The following is a 17,239-nucleotide window of genomic DNA, read 5'->3' as shown; positions in this document are numbered from 1 at the left end:
GCCCTCCCTACCTTTCCATAATCCCTCTTCAATCCTCCCCTACAGCTAAAGTCACTCCTTCAATTATGTGCTCCCACTCGTGTCAGCCGAGCAAGCTTGTTTTCATTTTTACCCACAGATACATGTTGTCATGCACTTTTAGTTTGACAGATGAGTGTGTAAGGTTGACTCGTGGAACACATTTAGTGTGTGTGTGTTGATGGAGAAAAGGTGCTCACCCTGTCAAGTATGACATGGGGCCACAGGCTGTTGACTCTGGGTAAATTATTGAGTTGAAGCTAATTCTGTTTGGCCTTTTTAAGATGACTGAAAACACTCTACTCCAGGAGACAACAGCAGGACATCTTAACTGGATAGTTACATCCAATTTTCACATTATTATCCCCAAACTTTCTTTGACATGACATGAGGCAGTCTTTTCAGTGCATTCTCAAAATACTTGTTGACTGGCCCAGATCCTCACTTCGAGGCCTAAACACTTGAGAGAGGAGATTTGTCCTGGAATGTAGCTGGAAGTATAACCATCACAAGTACTGCATTTTTTGACCAAAGAATGAAACAGCAAAGGAAAAAAATGTCCCATGATGCACAGCATTGTTTATACAAGTGTGCTCTGTCCAGGGGACCTTGACAGACTGTATACAGTTGGTAGCCACCTAAAGGTTGGGTGTTTTGACTGTGTACTATGTATCCACTTGTTGTAAGTTGTCTGGGTCATTTTTTTGGCTTGTGCATGCTTCATATTCACAGAATGAGAGGAGGAATCTTGTATTTTTATAGGAATATTTTATTAATTTTGATTTTATAAGGGTTTGCAGAGGCATATATGAAGTCTCTCCTAACATAGCTGGGGAAATTTTGACCAAAAGCTCAGGAGGACATAGTTCATCTTATCAACACAGAGAGAAGTCTGCTACAGTTGGCTGCAGATGCTCAAGGTTTCTGCTCAAGCTTCTCCTTGCAACTACTGCCATATGACGCACCCTAATGTCTGAAACTGTGATTCTCACATTAATTTTTCAAAGGTCGGGCAAATGTCAGACCTTGCAAGGTGTGCTTGTGTTGCAACTGGAGAAACAAGTTTGTCGGTGCATTGCAAGTAATATGACAAGTCTCTGTTGCTCTCAAGTGCAGATGTGTCTCTTTAGTTTGAAAATTGGAACCAGCGACCTTTGACCCTTTGGTTGCAGTTGCCTCCACAGCGTGTTTTCACGACATGACTCTGTCCAGCTGTACAAAGCAACTCCAGCTCATGAGCTTGACTTTATCAACCATCAACACCCAAATCCTTCAGTTGCTCTGTTGATGGATCCTCCATGTTGGCCTTGGAAATTCACCGCTTAACCACAAAACAGAGAAGAAGTTAGCTGGGGGTTGGGTCGGGCTGTGCTTGCACTGTTGACCTGGGTAACCCCACTGACCCCTAGGCCTATGTCCCCTTAATAAGTGTTGCCCTCCCCGGTGGTAACAGAATGGTCAAACATTATGTCAAGGGTAATTAAGGTCCAAATGCTCCTGACCCTGATATAATCCCCTTTGAAAGGATCTCCAACTGTTTGCTGTGATTAACAAGGACTGCTGCGCAGGGAGGATCTGCCGCTGGTGAGAAGGCTTTATTGGTCCCTTTTTATCACCACATAAAGTGGCCTCCAAGAGCTTCAGAAGATGTCCACGGGTCCCAGAGACAACAAGTCGGTGCTTTGAGCTGTCATTGAACATTACCCACCAAATGGCCGTCAGGTTACAGACTTCGGAAGCTGTAAAGGATTCCTTAAAGTCTGAGCACATAAAATAACCTGTAAGCAGCCTGTTAAGATTGTGTGTTCCTGCACATACTGAGGGCTTTTTTTCACAGGGGATCTTACGTACTGGGAATCCACTAAGATTCTTGCTTCAGATTCTTAAAATTAGTGTGTTAGTTTCTAACAAACTTCCTGTTCCTTTGTGTCACCAGATGCTTGTGTTTGGAGCAAACAATAAAAGATGTATTGCCAAATCAGGATTCCTATCCAGCTATTTTCCAAGACTATCAAGTTCTGCAGAGATGAAGGTGAGACACGACAACATCTGACATGTTTCGTGCGTGCAGATGTCCCTATCCTGACTCTAACATCTGGACTTAAACCACATTTGTCCTGCTGTGGGTACTCTGCTGCACGCAAAACTCCACTTCGATGACAAACAACCCCCTTGCCCCACCTTTCTCATACAAATATTGACCACATGCACATACCGTCCCTCCACTGGGAGTCCAAAATGACAGACTGTCCTTGCCATGTCCACTAACGGTCACTTTAATGCGCTGGAGGTCACAGGATTAGTCTTGGGGGTCATCTTCACAGGGCCGGAGTTTTTAATATGACTCCTACAAAGAGGTCAGTGTCCGAGGGCGGGAGAGGTGCTGGATGATGAGACTCCCCCACACATGCACACAAGAGGCCTTACTATGTCCCATCTCCGCCCCTTTCCCCACAACCATACCCCGACTCTCCACCCGTTCCCTCCCACCTCCTTGTAACATCTCCCCCTTCTCCTCCTCTTTCTCCCCACCCTCTGTTCTGCACCCGCCTCTCCATGAGGACAGCAGCACCCCATCCGTTCTTTATCTCCGGGGGCAGCGCAAGTCATGCAGAACTCACGAGAGGAACATGCTGAGTGTGAGCTCATCGGATTAGGCTGCAAGATAGGGGCAGGGTGCCTCAGAGAGCCGGTGAGGCTTCCTCTGCAGAATGGGCCTTTCCTTCACACTAAAGGTTTACAAGAAAGAGATAATAGCAGGATTTTTTTTTTTAAATAGACGTACATTTTGATATTCTTTGTTTTCTTTTTGCTGAGAATGATTGCAAACTCAAGCTTTTCCTAACACAAACAAAACGAACCGCTCGAACTGTTGGTTTTAGCAAATTTGACCTTTTTGGACACAGTTATTCTTCCTGTGTCATTATGTGATTTTCATTTGAACAAAAAACATTTATCTTAAGTTTTTCTACTTCTTTCTACTTTGTCATATACCCATTTGTTGCTTCCCAGGATGTACGCTCAGGCTCAATCTTAAAAAAGTATGGAGGATATCAAGCCAGGAAAGACATGTTTAGATGACATGTTTAACGTTTCATCTAAAAATGCTAAAATGCAGTGGTGTAGTAAGCATGCCAGGCCTGTGGGTGGTGCTATAACTGTCTTGTCCATAAGCCGCTTCTGGGAGATCTCACCTGAAGTAGAGTTGGGCCGATCATCTGGTGTATTGGCGAATGCTAAGAGCAGAAGTGGAGCAACAGATGCACATTTTGCTGAAAGACAGTCAGCAGTGTTAGCAGGGTTTCAGAAAAAATCCACTCTGGAGGCTGTTTTCAAAAGGTCGGCTAAAACACCGTATCCGTGTAAACGCAAGGCTGAAACGCAACAAAATTTGTGTTTCACCCTAAAACAATTGCTGTGTTAACGTCCTCTTAACAGGTAGGCTAGACAGAATGATTTTCAAGAATACGGTCTGTTTTAGAAAACATTCAGTGATAACAAAGGAAGTATCTCTAAGATACAGTTGGGGCTCATTTTTCACCTTTCCTACATCAGGAGAGGTTAAAGAATAACAGGTGTTCCTGGGCTCTATGAAGTCCAAAGTGTTAAATAAACTCAAATCTGTCAGCTGATGAAAAAAACCCTCCTCGAAAGGACAGATTACTTAATTTATTTTCAGAAAGAGGGTTATCTGAGGGTGAGGAAGATCCTGCCAAAGCTCAAAGACAAGAACAAACACATTTCCTCTCAACTCTTCACCTTTCTCTGAACTCCTTTGGATATTTTCCATTCTTTCTCCGAGAATATGAGCTCTTGAAAATACAAAGAAGCATAAACAGTAAACAAACGTGCCCATATCAAAGATGCGTTTCAGACTTTGGCATCATTGCGGGACCTTCCGCCATCATTTGTGGGATGCACTGATTTGGGTTGGGTGAGATGAAATATCAAAAGTGCAATAAGTCGTGATAAAATGAGCCACGGGTGAGCCTTGGTGCAGATACGGTGCACATGACAGATCAAAGATGACTCCACGGGTGATGAATTATCCCGTCTTGAATTACTTCAGATTTGGAGATGCTCGCCGTGCTTTGTTGGATGCCCGAATGCCTGAACAATTTGACTCTGTTACAGCTTTGACGGGAGCAATGTTGTGTGATGAATGGGGTGAGCTGCAACCTTTTGAAGTAATAAAACAAAGAAAAGTAGGCCGATTCGTGGCTGTATGCCAACCTTTAAACAGGAGGGGGGCAGAGGGTTGGAGGGGGGAAGCGCATGATCTCTAACGGGTGACGGCTTTGATCACACTCCCAAACAAACGGCCAGATAAAAAGGGTAATCAACACCTCTGGTCACGAGTCCAAATTTGCTCCTGCCAGTGTCTATGAATTACCCTCCATTAAAGAAGCACATTTGGCTTACATTTGGCATCGCTGCAGCACTCAGGGACCAGGCGGCGAAACGTTGTAGCCGACATCATTAGTGACCCACACATGCAGGCCGGAGCAGCAGTTTCCAACCTGTTGACCTTATAGCTGAGATTTTGTTGGGATCAGGGTGTGCCAAAGAGAAAACAAGAAAACGACCATGGTTGAATAGTGCAGGGGGCTTAGACCTTGGTCTCTGAGTTGTGACCTTTGTTCTCCTCGGTGTGGTTAATGTCTCCTTGTGGACAATCTCCCAGGCAGCTGCCGAATGAAGGAATCCCTCAGGCTGAATGATGCTTTCTCTTTCTTTCTCTTCCGTAGTGTTTATAGCAGGATAAAAACCCTGCTGTGCTTTTTTCAGAGCTGAAAGGTTTGCATTTTTGACCAAGCATTGCTCTAAAATCACAACTTCTGGTAAAATAGAGATGATCTAAAAACGCCCTATGAGCAGCAGTTAAGCTTTGGTGTGCAGCAGTGATTGAGAGGGAAATTATTCCTGCTTCAATTCTTTCTACAAGTCTGGATAAGTATAGACATTCTGTTCAACCACTAGAATAAGATTTCTTAAGCCCCTTCACACAAACATATGCCCCTGAAATTTTCCAAAGCTGTTGATCAGACACTCCCCTCACAGCTTGACGTCAACAGACATGAAGTGTGTGTCAGGAGGGAAGGACTCATTTAAAACAGACTTTAGAGTAAACACTGAAAAATTTTTGGAAGATGTTACAAAAAGTGTTAAAACTTTTTATTGCTGTTGTATCAATGCACCATTTATTAGGACCTGTTCACAGTATCAGTGGATGAGCTGGAAATCTCTGGATAATATCGAAATGAAACATTTTGGGTTTTTGTGTTCACACATGCAGCCAGATCCAAAACTTTTGTGCATGTGTTGATATAAATAAATAAATAAATAAATAAATAAATAAATAATTAAATATAAATTAGGGCTGGTGATTAGGAGAGGCTTCACAAGGATGGTGTCAAACTTATGTAGTTGCACATCAGACATAAATAATAATGCTGTAATTACTGTTTTCCGATGCTATACTGGAAAATACAAATACATTAAACTTTAAAGAAAAAATCAAGTTTGAAGCCGTGGAGTTGGAGATTCTTGGTGGAGGAGGCAAAAAAACACACTGATTATGTTTACATGCAGTCAATATTCCGGTTACTGAAACATTTGGAATAAACTGTTTACATGCGTGACCAATCAAAGATTTTTTTTTACATGGATCAAAACTACGACATATGGACTACATCTCCACCAAGGGGCAACATCCAGTTAGTTAAAATGAAGCCTATGTGGAAGTGCTAAAAGTTGCTGTTCATTGAGAATCCACTTGAGGCTGGCTGCAGAAAGACTGGAAGTCATGTACAAACCCAGCCAAAAAAACAGATTTTTATGACATACAACAGCATATTTACGGCCTCGTTCAAAAAACAGCTTGGGTCTACAAAGCTGATTTCACTATCGGCACACACTGTACGGTGAGTGATTTTTTTTTTTCACTCTGCGGCGTAGAAGTTATTGGGATCGTTTGATTGATTGGCTTCATTTCAAGGTTTCAGGAACAGACGTGTGCGTCAGGGAGGCTACATCCATGTTTTATACAATCTATGATCTCAACGCATGGTGAACATCATGACACAAGGCGCGCCTTTCTGCTTTATCTTACTGTATCCATGGCAACAGCAGCATAAACAACAGCAGCAGCACGGCTGACTTCCTGTATTTAAAAGACCAAGATTTCTTGTGAACAGAACATGCGCAGAACACAAATTAACGTTCCTTTGGGTGGGGATATCCTGAAAGGTGTATATGACCAAATATGCAGGATAGAAAATGATAATCTTGGGGGTGTTTTTCAGGTTTTTTAAACTGGAATATGAGCATGTTCCGTTTTTTATTAGGGTTACTGGTGTTTATATGGCCGTGCGCAAGTGGATTATTGCTAGAATTCCAAAGATGAAAGGGTGACCGACTGCATCTTACAGAACCAATGGTGAACCACAGTAGAAACCTTTAGTAAATCAGGCCCTATGTATGTTTCAACAGCTGCAGGAAAAACACAAAACAGTGCATGCCAGTGGGGAGCGGTACTGTGAAAGCTTGTCTTTGAGCACAAGGGTAAATACCTGATGATGCTAAAAATAATTCAAAAAGTGAAAGATACCAAACGTAAAGCAGGGTGCAAAGTAACTTGATCCGTCTTCATGCTAATTTTTCAGTTTCTTTTGAGTTTAGTTTTTGATCATTAAAAAATATATGAATGTAAAAATGCAAACAAATTCTGCATGAATACCTGTGGAGCTTTCTGACTATAGACTGAAAGACAAGTGTGAGCAAGTCCTGGTTTTAGTGTGTCTTACAGTACAGTAGATTACAGTGCTCTCCATGCCATAACCTTTGCAGATGTTGAGCAAAGATGTGTGTGAATGTATGTGAGGGGTTAAGGTTAAGGGTATAGGCAGCAGGATTGCTTGGTATGAGATGGGTGTGTGTGGGGGACGTGAGGGGGGGTTACAGGAAATAGCCATCACACTGTTAATTCAAAGTTTGTTTAACTCCACATTTCCGCTGCTTCCATTCGCCCTGCTCATCAGCCCGTGCTCTGACAGAACGCCGAGTACAAAAGCAGGGAGAAAGTTTTAAACATGTGTAATGATGTCGACGCCAAGCTCAAGTTTCAAAAGGAGTGGAGTCGAGTTCAATAAAAGACATGTATGTTTACAGACAACAAAGCAGCCCCACCACAGGCCGTATAATTGGGTTCAAGAATGTGACACGATATAATGTAGCTCACATGTTAGCATCCTGACTCTTTGATCACAGGCTGACTGTAAACATGTTTGAATGAGTCACTGTGATTTTAAGTGGAAGGAGAATAATGCTCTGCTTTGTCTTTTATGAGCTGCACTGTGGAGTGTCAAACAGAATTAAATGGAAGTTTGTCTGTCAGAAACTCAAATCATAAAATAATTTCAATTAAATCAAGCTTTGGCCTCTTCAACTACCGGATATGGTCATATTTTCTTAAGTACTTAAATATGAAAAATATTATTTTTATAATGAAAAAGAAATTCCCTTCCTCTCCTTATTCACTTTAGAATGTGTATCACACGTTCAGTCATTAAATCTTCAGAATTGCCTTTAAAATTTCTACAGACCCGTGTCATCATCAGGCTTTGTCCGGAGCCAGCCAGACCAACTTTTTGTTGTTTTCTTTTTCCGCAGATTTTCCTGGTTGATCCAACTCTGTAGACCTGCCAGTTCATGTTAATTTGACTCTACTTTCTGCAAGAACAAACAAGTAAGTGAGTAATCTACATGGACGTATGGGAGCGTCACATAGTCTAACATGAGTGATGTATTTCAGATCAGTCATGAATCACTAAGGGGAATTTCAATATACAGAAGACAGGAAAAAGTTATGGCAGCTGGTAAAAAAAAGTCAAATAACAGGCAGAGCATGTAAGCAGTGAGAATTTCTGCTCCTTGCTCCTAAAGGTGTCCACTTCTGTCACTCGCTACTCAGAGCTCCATCATGTAAGTGGTAACTGAGTGACACTGGACTTCTTAAAAATAGATACATAAATAATCTAGAAACTTTGAGGGCGCAGACCTCTGTCAAGCATATTGTGATTGTCACGCAACACTTTAGTCCTACTTTAATGTTATACTCCCTTTCAGCAGACTGTCTGCTACAATTTGGTGTTAGTTGCAGGTTTGTACTATAATTTGTTACCTGACAGTGTTGAAAATTATGATGACCCAGTACATATTTTGTATTCCGGGTCTTAGTATCCAGAATATTGGCAGGATCTGGATCATGCTTTTACATCTGTTAGAAATTATGGTGACCTTGTCTTGTATTGTTTTGCAAAGCAGTCCAACCATTTATCATGGAGTTATATACACATATGGTGAAAACAGCCCTATTTTACAATGATAAAGAATCCTTAATCAAAAAAATCCTGGATCTAGAGAGTGATCCGGATCACCTCCAAAATTATGTCACTTCTTTCTTATCCCATTTTTAACATTTTCTCAAAATTTCATTAAGATTCATTCGTTACTTTTTAAGTTATGTTGTTCACAGCAAACTAACAGACTCTCCCAGAAACAGAGCCTCCTTGGCGGAGGCAATAAATAAAAAATCCTGCTCTGAGCTTTTTTAAAAGTTTGAAGTTTGCATGCTGCACTCTTCTCTGCTATTCTCTGCTCACATGCTCTGATAACTGGCTAAAAATGCTTTAATAGTGTCGTGAAATTTGAAAATTTATAACACGTCTTTATTGAGAAAACCCTCACTTTTGGGGCTGCCTCAAGTGGTCATTTTGGGAACTGCATCTTTTTTTTTTAATTTCTGCATTGGCTTAATTTTCCAGTTGCAGATGATGCTGCTGAAACGCTGAATATATAAAACTGACATCATAGTTACTGCTAAGGACCAAGCTGCTATTTCTTATTGGTTGGGAGCGGTTAAATGGTCTTGAGTGTTTTGCTTTTATCTGTAATTGAAAGGAGTCATCATTGTATCCACTCTAACGTGTTTTGTCACTATGCAAACACATTGTAGCAGAACTTCTGTGAGTAATACACCTGTCGACACAGAGTTAACAAGCGCTCTGATAAATTAAACTGTAAATGAAAGTACACATCCTTGGGTCATTTCCTCTTCCTCCTGTGGCCTGTTTTTAAATAAAACAGAATCCATTGTTGACGGCCTTGTTTAAGCTCAGGTGTCAAACTTCAAAGCTCTATATCTATCATGTGCTGAGGTTGACACACAGGCTATTGTTTTTTTTACACCGTTTATATTGAATATGGGGAAAAATCCACCTCTCAGCTGCTGGTTGATACACCGCGTCATCAGAGGAGAAAGCTGAAAGTCTCTGTTTCTTGAGTGTGTTCCAGGGTATTTCTCTGTTTAAAGCACTGCTCCTAATGTTTGGGTTGGAGATTGTAATTTTGTAATGGCTGTTTACATAGCTTTAGGGTTGGCACAGGGACAGTGAGAAGAAGCTGAGAACACCTCACGCAGTGCCCTTTGGCTACAAGGAATACTGTACACACTCATATTAATACTTTACGGGCACAGTTTTTCAAGTGTTTGTGCTCCTGGTGAAATGACTGTTAATGTTGCTTCATAGTGTTTGACATTGGTAACAAAGTGTCTTTTAAAAAATAGATAAATAAACAAAATAAGTCCATGAACTTTGTAGGCTTTGGGTTCACAGATCTTTGTACAGGTATAGAAAATAAGCAGCAGAAATATTATGTAGATTTGCACTTTTTGTATTAATATCATAAATCAAGTCAGCTTAACTGCACTGCAAAAAACAGAAATCTTATTAGGACTAAACAATTAATCAAACATAAATTGACATCACAATGTCATAGGATGCAATTTTCAAATCACAAAGGGTGCAATTAGAAAGAAAAAAAAAGTTATAAAGTGCATTCAAAAAGTGAAATCCACATGTTTAGATATTTCAGTAGTTGAGCCAAAACTTTGTTGGTATTTATATTTATATTTTAAAGCTTTAGTTAATGTTTTGTTTCTGATGAGAGATTAGTGAGATTTTTAAAAAAATACTTTGAAAAAGATATTTTGTCAGAAATTTGGTCTCATTTAAATTTCTGAACTTTAGTTAGAGTGAGATTCATTAAGGAGGGGATTCACATATATTCTTCATATCATTGTTCATACCAGGCCTGTTATTCTGCAGTACTTTAGTTCTTTCTGATTTTATTTAAGGTAATTAATGATAATTATTTTACACGTCTACAAAACTTGAAGTTAAATCAAACAGTCAGTATTCTACTGTGATTGTAATATTTAGATAAAGATGCATTATCCATATCAGTTCATGTATCAATTCATCTTATATCATCAAAACATGTCGGCCTGGCTTATAAGTAAAGGATAGTTTAAATGTTAACAGTATCTTTTGTCATGTTGGTCATACTATAGAATGATTTTTTGCTTGTGTTAAGTGAATAATGCAGAAGACACCCCCCCCCCAAAAAAATAAATAAATAAATAAAAATAATAATAATTAAAAAAAAAAATAAAAAATTAAAAAAACATAAAAATAAATACATAAATTTCAAAAATAAAATAAATAAAAAATACAAATTTAAAAAATAAATAAAAAATAAAGAATAAAAATAACAATAATAATTACTAAAAATAAGTATGTTAAATCCCAATCGCAATATTGTTAAAAATAATAATAATAATAACAATTAGATTATTTCCAAAATCCCTAAATCTTATCCAGAGCTTTTGCCTCATTTTCAGTTGAAAATGTCTTTTTATGACTTAATACAAATAACTTTTTTCTTGTTTCATTGGCAGATATTTTTTTTTACTTGTCACAAGAAACCTCTTTTTTTTGTCTTTAAATAACTTGAAACAAGACACTTTTCTAGACTGGTCAGGTAAATCAGGTTTATATCAAAAGCAGGGTTAGCAGTCCTGAAAAACTAGCATGAATTTGAAAGTAGCATCTTGTCAGGACTCCGCCTAGCCCCTCCTCCCCCTCCCCTTGGAGCTCCTCGAAAGCAACGCCCCAGCTCACGAGCACGAGCGCCACTAATTCACGACAATGGTTGTGAATGACTGAAAGACGGACTCAGCACATCATTTTATGTTTTGCACGTTTTGCATGTTTTTTGGTAAGGAAACACCAAAATAAAACGTATAGCTAAAAAACCAATAAACAAACGTGACTTTTGTTAGTACTCGCAATTGTCATGTTAGCATTATCCACTGTTACCTGTGATACGATATCAGGAGTGAAGCTATAATACAAATAGTACATGTACATTTTCTCTAGGACTTACTAAATATCACACTTTTTTTTTTGCTTGTCAGAGCCCCTGTGGTGAGGGTTTATTAGACTCTGATCTAGACTACAGCCCAGAGACAAGTACCTCATCAGGTCAGAGGGGACAGGCCCAAAGTCGAGCAAGAGAGCAGTTGTTAGAGGCAGGGGAACAGAAAAAGAAAATAAAACCTCGGTCTTTCTTTTCTTGCTCTGTTTAGCCGGAGGAGTGGTTACCAGTAATCGTGGTATGGGTAATTTCTCTGCCATTCCTCTGCTGAGTGTGAACACGCATTGAGTCAGGGGCAGTGCGCGTCGGTGAAATGTACACGCAGAAGGAGGGGATTAGATTGGTTTAACAGATTGGATCCTTTTCGATGTGATTGGCTGATGTTTTCCTGGGTTTCCTCCTGCTGTAGGTAGTGGATATTATTCGCTCTCATTTAAGAACACATCATGTATTGCTTGCCATCAGGACGTATAGATCATCGTAACCAGTATAACAAAAAGTGTATCTAAATCAAACTAACAATTATGCCTTCAGGGCTAAAAAGACATTTTCAACTGAAAATGAGAAAAAAAACACTTGATTAGATTTCAGTTTTTGCAGTGTGTAAGACTAAAAAGTCTGGAAAAGAAGAGAACATGAAGAAAACAAATCCTTGGCAGAGGATGTTTTGGTCCCCGTGTACTCGAGAGTCGTGGTCAGCTCAGGAGAGTCTAAAAGCAGACACACTAACATCATCTAATGACAGCGTGGATCACGAGGACCTGCTCTCAGACCTCTGATGACAGACGTCGCTGTGTGCCGGGCACAGCCTCAAATTAAGATAATCCTTGGATGTTATTTCATGAGATTAGGCCTTGAAGGAGCCTGTCACACTGTTCTCACTGTGCTACATCATCCCAGGAGAAACGGATAAACAATCTATTCTCTTCTCTCCTTTTCGCTCTGCAGGCTGTTTACCTTAGCTGAAGCATGACGCTCACAGCGGCTGTTTGTCCGACAGAATGAGACAGCTGCTTTTAGAAAAGACGTGATTGTGTTTCAGGTTTCCTTCACGGGGGGAAAGAGTCGATAATCCTGAACACAAACATTACAACAATTCACCAGCAGACTGGAGGGATGATTCAGACTTTCTCTTTTACCCTTCACAAGTGTTTCATTATTTCACCTTATCATGAGATCTGAGAGTGAGCAGGTATTCCAAGGTATCATTCGGTCATGTTTGGATGTTTATTCCAGGAAGCTGAAAACAATCCTCCCCTTTGTTGGAGAGAAACCAGTCCGTCCACAAACACACCACAAAAACGTGTCACATTCATACTTTAACGATCGCAACAACGCTCTGACTGATCATTTTTATGACCCAGTGTGCTCACATCAGGAGGCGGTGAGGAACAAGGGTTTATTATCGCCCGGTGAGAAAACTCAGACATCATTGCACTGATTTATACACAGAACAGAAGTTTGATTCTTTCATGAGTTTTGACGTGATAGGCCCGGGAGAGTGAATCACAATGTCTGTGTGTAACTTTCGGGTAAATTCCCTCTTAAATAAATATCTTCGGTCTGAAGCAAACGTGGGCAAAGACAAAGAGGAAATTGTTTTGTCTTGCCGTGTATCACAAGGAGCAGAGTTTCATTATTGTGAATTTTCCAGGTAAGGTAAGGTAAGTCAGAGTAAGCCAAGAACATGTATTTTCGGGGAAAATAAGTAATATTGGTACATCTCTCTGTTTGGCTTAATTGTGTCTGCAGTGCGTCTCTGTTCAAATACGTTTCATTCAAGTCAACGTGACAACTCACACAGGATCCGTTCTGTTGCAGTACGTCTGCGTGGCTGGTCCGTCATGTTGCAGGTGATACGCAGCCATCCTATTTTTGAAGGACGCAGAGCTGTGACGCATAAATTCAGCGAAGGGAAGATCGATTAGGACAGGAAGTTGTGACAAGAAAACAACCTAAAAACACCTGGTGACTTTCTAAAATAAAACAGGCTGTGTTGAAATCAGTTCGTAATTAGCTTAAATACGATGATAAATGGACATAACGAGCGGAGCCAAACCAGGAGTCAACTCGGTCTCGTAACTCCAGCTGTCTGTCAGTCATGTAGCTTGTTGGACTGAACACGCGGCTGGTGTAAGTTGACAAACCCAGGCAAGACGCAGTGCAAAGGAGTCACACTATAGACAAATCTGGTGTATTACAGGCGTTGGTATCGATCGATTTGTGAAAAAAAATTGTCATCACCGTGTAGGTCTCTGTTTCTTCATCCACCAACATGTTACACAAAGTTATCATGACTTCATATCTTGCCTCCCAAGACTCATCCCACATTTAGGTCATAACAGGTAAAGGTGAGCTGCTAAGACTTGTGCAATTCTGCAGCGTACGTCATCAACACGTCAACTCTGCTTGGAGGCAAGGTCCTTGTGCTGACTTTAAAAGCAGTTTCAGTCCAGTTTGGAAAGAAGTGCCAGAGTGACTCCTCTGTCTTTGTTTACGTTTTGGTTTCTAAAGTTGGGTCGTAGTGAGCGCTCTTTACACACTCTGTTCTATAGACAATCTCTGACGTATTTAGCCCATTAGCTTGTGTTTTGTCTTTGCTCCTTTCTACGAGTGTTGAGCTATCCCATGCGCATTTCTGCTCTGGATTGTGTGTCTTTTTGTGACACTTGAGCCTTGGAGACCCTTCGTCTGTAAGTTGGAGAATGTGGGAAAATAAGTTGATTTCATTTTTTTATCAAGAATGTTACTTTAGCTTGGTCAGTGTTTTATACTGATTTGGTTTTATTCTCTATAATGTTACAGTTTTACAGTGGTGAATCCAACCCAAAGTAGAGTCCAGGAAAAGCAAGCCCTGTGTCTTTTACAAAAGTGTGGATCCCTGTTAGCTAGCTGTCTTGTTGCACTCACAACGCGTGCTGCGAGGACTGCATAGTCCTGGTTTGTGTCATGCGATTTACTTCTTTTGCTGAGTTTACATTTTCTAACAATTTAATGTAAAAGAAATTTTGTCATAGTTCTTCTAACTTTATTGAAAAGGCTTGTGATGAATATTTCTAGTGGGAAGTCATTTAATGAGATGCATAAAGACATGTCTCGAAATGCACAGTTAGCATCTCAGATTTTCAAAGACAGGAAAAGTTATATCAATTTTTCTCTTGGACAGTGACAGATAAGGGTTGGTGTTAAAAATATGTTTTAAACTTCCAATTTCTCAGTATTTTATATGACATGTCTACCATTCTTAACTAATTAAAGAATCAGTCCCATTAAATTGTCAAATGGTGGAACCATGAAAGAATGACAAATATCTAAAAATTTACCTTCCTAGAAGTTATGTAAGTATACTGATGAAATAAGTTATTGTTTATGACATGTCATCGCATTTTTTGGAGTGTAGTAGACTGCTAACATCATATTCAAAGTAACTTTTTTTTTCATTTTATTATTATTTTTTAGATCATTGGTTACGCCAATTGACATTTATCAGTTACACATCTTTCAACCCTTTTCTCTTTTTTATTTTTGGTCAGTTTGAAAAACTGTGACTCCTCAAGTTGTAGACTTTGAGATCAGTCTCACCCCTGATTGAAGATGACCCCCACTGGAACACCAGCAAGATGACATGTAGCATATCCTGCATCCTGCTTGTCCCTCGGCTCAACCACATTTCAGTGTCCTGCTTGATTCCAATCAACTTGTGCCACAAATTCTGCCAGAAATCAGGTTGTTATGATTGGTGACCAGCTGACTTAACATAAGGAGGATCAGACCTTACCTGACTCAACAGGCCAAGCAGCTTCTGATACAGGCCCTTGTGATATCACGTATTGATTACTGTAGTTCCTTCCTAGCAGGCCCTCTGCGTGTACATTTAAACCTCTGCAGATGATCCAGAATGCAGCAGCACGTCTGGTCTTTAACCAGCCCTAAACGGCGCATGTCACCCCATTGTTAATCTTTCTTCACTGGCTTCCAGTAGCAGCTCCAATCAAACTCAAAGCTGTTCCTCTGGCTTACAAAACATCGACAAGAACGGCTCCTTCCTACCTGGGGTCCCTCATCCAGGTCTACACTCCTTCTCGCCCACTACGCTCTGCTTGTGAAAGACGCCTGGTGCTCCCAGCCCAGTGCTGCTCCAAATCTCTAGCCAGACTCTTCTTCTCTGTTGTGCCCAATTGGTGGAATGAATTACCTAACTCTATACTCTATCTGCAGAGTCTATCCAGGGAACACCTAGGCACTTAATCTGACCCTTCTCCTCTTAGTCTTCAGGGGTAGAATGAGTCAGAAGGTCTCAGACTCAGCTCTTACTGATTTTTCAGCACTATTACTGAATGTTGTTGAAGGTTGAAGTATATTGTTGCAGGAATTAATTGTGGTTTGTTGGCTAGATTATTCTACATTCTACATACACAAAACCGTAGAACTGTAAAAATGTTTATGAGACACTGACCTGAAACATACAGCAGAAAAAAAAAAGCTGGATTTAAATATTGTGTGTTACTTTCTTTAAACCTATATTCTCCCTCATTTGACAGGAGATCTGAAGCCTCCTGAAGGTAAAGGTAGCTCATCTGACCTTTCTCACGCTGAGCTGCTGACGTCCCATAACTCCCCATGTCATTGTATAATAGCATGACACAGTTCATCACTTATGCCAACGCTTCAGACCTCCCACTGGGGCCAGAGTGTGTCTCTTCATGAGGTTTATTCATCGTCCCCTCAGGAGGGGATCACACAAAGTCAGCCCCCTCACTTAACCACAACCAGTCGTACAGTGCAGGTGCGCGACCGAATCCCTGCTTCTCAGACACGTCATTCCTCCAAACCTCCTACAAGCCTCCTCTGGCTCTCTAACTGCTCCATTTGATCCCCATATAACAGATTTTAACTGTCCATTACTCAGCCAGACTCCTGCTGATCCCCTGTAAAGCCTTTACTGGCTGCTGCCCACTGCCGGCCTGCAGACACCTCGTACATTTTCCAAGAGGACAGCTGTTTAGACACTCAGCACTGGCTTAAGGAAATGTGCCTCTCATCCTCACCATACTTACTTTATCTAAGAGAGATTTACTAGTATTTTGGATGTTTGAATTCTAAGTGCTCAAAGGGCGAAGGAAAATAAAGTGAACTGAGTCCGACCTCTAAAAACCTGGGTTTACTAAAGCTGAAAACAATCTTTGAATTGCTTTCAGGGACAGCACTACATCCCCCACAAATAAAGAACAACCTTTACAAAAAGGAGTTTTTACTCTGAGCTGTTTGGTCATTGAACAGTCAAGAGATTAGGAAGAGAGAGAAGAAAGATGGCTTGAAAAATGGCCCCTGATGGACTCATAACCTCACGCAGGCATCCCCACACAATGAAGCACATGTTGTGAATCCTCATGAAACACTCAGATATCACTTAACAACCCTCATACTCTATTCATGTGCACACAGAGCCTACGACCATCGATTAGTGGATTCAGGTGCACTAATTCAAGCGAAGAACAATGAGGGTACTTGAGGAATAATAGCCGCTGATCTTCAAAGTGGCTCGGCAGTATGATTCCTCACTCTGCACTTTGCCTGTGTCACAACACAGAGAGGCCTTCTGGGCAAAGTGAGGACTCCCAGCTGGATGTGACGACCCGTAGAATCAACACAAAACCCGAAAGAAGGGGATCAAAGAGGGGTTTAATCCCTCCTATTGAATGTTGGTTGACAACACATGCGAGGGTCCAAAGTGTGTGTTAGCTGTGGGTAATGAGGGTAGGTTATTTTTTTGCCCCCGACCTGGTTATTGCTTCTTGTGGAAACATTGTTTGCCCACTTCAGAGCTGTGTTTGGATCAGAATAGCAATAGATGGAGAGGATGAGGGAATGAAAGACTTGTTTAGGTCAGTGAAGGGGGCATTGTGTTCAGGTTTCATTGGAAACATTACATGAAATAAAA

General features: G+C 40.6%; 1 long non-coding RNA gene across 1 annotated transcript in view; it reads left to right on the top strand.

The window, feature by feature from the left end:
• Positions 1 to 17,239, top strand: part of LOC141808457 (uncharacterized) — a 113,960-nt gene that overhangs the window by 54,640 nt on the left and 42,081 nt on the right. The window contains exon 3 of the long non-coding RNA XR_012599902.1: positions 7,690 to 7,765. This is a non-coding gene — a long non-coding RNA (uncharacterized LOC141808457). The remainder of the gene's footprint in view (positions 1 to 7,689; positions 7,766 to 17,239) is intronic.

Source organism: Halichoeres trimaculatus, unplaced genomic scaffold (assembly GCF_033239565.1).
Source record: "Halichoeres trimaculatus isolate MK-OKI-2021-1 unplaced genomic scaffold, fHalTri1.1 fHalTri1_scaffold_19, whole genome shotgun sequence".
Lineage (NCBI taxonomy): Eukaryota > Metazoa > Chordata > Actinopteri > Labriformes > Labridae > Halichoeres > Halichoeres trimaculatus.
Note: the sequence above shows the minus strand (reverse complement) of the source record. Positions and strands in the feature narration are given on the sequence as shown.